Below are 2208 nucleotides of genomic sequence, written 5' to 3'. Positions count from 1 at the left end.
GAGAGAAAGGTCATCTCCGAGTGGAGATGTGAGGCGGACAGACAAACGGGAGAACAGGGAAGAGGGAGGGGCAGGAGTGTAGGATTAAAAAAACCTGGATGAGGGGGCTCAACCCATTTGCCATATGGTGTGAGACAGCCCCAATTTGGATAAATTTTGCAGTACACACTCCACAGGTGACTGAGGATCAGGTTTAGACCTGAGGTTGCCTATTTCCAAGCCTGTGCAGGAGACTGACCTAGAGCTGTGTAACCATCACTGTAGCCTGGGGTTGAGCGGTGGGTGGGTGTGGGCTTGCCTTTGGGTAGGACATCTCCTCCACAAAGGTCCCATGGAACAAAGACAGTCTTTGCTCCAGCAACGGATCAGGGTTGCCTGGCACGGCCTCAGATTGGCAGGAAGCCCAAGGGTCTAGACCCAGAAGGGGTTTTGACCCGGAAGAGGTCCTGGAGCTCTGTGGGCAGTGGCTTGGAAAAGGGTGACTTACCACAAGTAGAAAGTCAATCCTTTCTGGCAGAGAGGGAGATAAAAGAGTAGCCTGCTACGTGGTCGAGGGACTGGGTCTCCCAGGTTTCGACACCAAGATAATAGGTTTTCTGTACCCAGATAATAGGTTTCTCCACCAATGCAGTAAGCCAGATCAAGCCAAATTAAAAAGCAAAAGACCAGGTTTATTCTGAGCAAAGCAGCTCCCAGATGACTCTTCTAGCCCCCAGAAATCGAGGCAAGTGAAGGGACAGGAAAAAAAAAAATCACGTGACCCACCTAAAGGAGGGAGCTGAAATACCTTGTATGCGCGAGTGGTGGGGTGACATGGGAGGTGATAACATGCCCACCAAAAGCTGGGTTTGTGCCCAATTATAATGCTTTAGGAGGGAATTGGGCAGCTAGCATCTTCTGGGGAGGAGCTGCCCCAACCGCCAGGAACGCAGAACTGGGCTTTTTGGTGGTTTTCTGAGAGGATGGGGTTTGGAGAGGGAAATGGGGCTGAGCTGGAGATTCCAACTGACCACCACCTGGGGTGGAGGCTATGCCTTGGGCAAATGCAAAGAACAGTGGAGGGGTGGCTCAGCAATTAAGAGCTCTCAGTGCTCTGGGCGTGGTGGCACACACCTTTGAGCCCAGCATTCAGGAGGCTGGGTTTGAGGCCATCCTGGTCTACATAGTGAACTATATAGGACAGCCAAGTCTACATAGAGAGACAAAAGAAAGAAAAGAAAGAGTGGCCAGTGTTCTTGTAGAGGACCCAGGTTCAGTTCCCAGCATCCGTATCAAGCTGTTCACAACCACTTACAATTCCCATTTCAGGGGATTGGAAGCTGCTCATCCAGGGCCCCTTATGGACCGTTCTCTACGCAGCCACTGCTTCTGACCCTCTCAACCCCATCCCTGTGACACAGTCTACCAGAAAGGCTAAGAAAGTGTCCCCCTGGAAAGTGCGTCTGATTTCAAAGGCTGGGCTTCCAGCAAATACCCCTCCTCCTGCCTAAGTGAGCCTTTCTTTCACTTGTGCTGTGAGCGTTTCCTGGGGACTTCTGCATCCTCTTTGGGCTGTGTATCAAAAGGCAGATGCCAGAACCCATTCTTTTCCCTTCACTCTGCATGCTAGAATATGCAAAGGGTGAAAATGCACTCCTCATGGTGTGTGTATGTGCACACGTGTGTGTGTGTGTGTGTGTGACAGGGCAACTTTGTGGAGTTTGTACTCCCCTTCCACCTTTATGTATGATCAAATCCAAGTCATCGGGTTTGCACAGCAAGTGTCTCAACTCTCTGAAGCATCCTACGGGCCCTAGGAGTAAACTGGGTAGGTGATGGCCCACACCTGTAGTGTGGCACTCAGGAGGCTGAGTTGGTAGAACAGAAAGTGATGCAGTCTAGGAGCCTTGAAATAATACTGCCTAGGGGTCTTGATCAGGTTCATTTTCTCTGCCAGTTAAGGAATTTAAGAGGCAGGAAATATCTCAACTGCAACAGGTCACAGCAGAGATCTCAGGTACCACAGTCAGAGCCAGCAGCTGACGGGAGGCGTTTATTGAGGGTAAGGAAACTCACACCTGCAGAGACACACAGAGAAAAAGACCCTCTGCAAATAGAAGGACTTGGCAAGCCAAGAAATCCAGTGTCTTCTCGAGGGTTGGGTGATGGAGGAAGGCCATTGGTTAATTAAATAAAGAAGCTGCTTGCCCTGATAGGTTAGAACGTAGG

The sequence above is a fragment of the Microtus ochrogaster genome, chromosome 5 (assembly GCF_000317375.1).
Source record: "Microtus ochrogaster isolate Prairie Vole_2 chromosome 5, MicOch1.0, whole genome shotgun sequence".
In the NCBI taxonomy this organism is placed as follows: Eukaryota; Metazoa; Chordata; class Mammalia; order Rodentia; family Cricetidae; genus Microtus; species Microtus ochrogaster.
The sequence above is the reverse complement of the archived record's forward strand: the minus strand, read 5'-3'. Positions refer to the sequence as shown.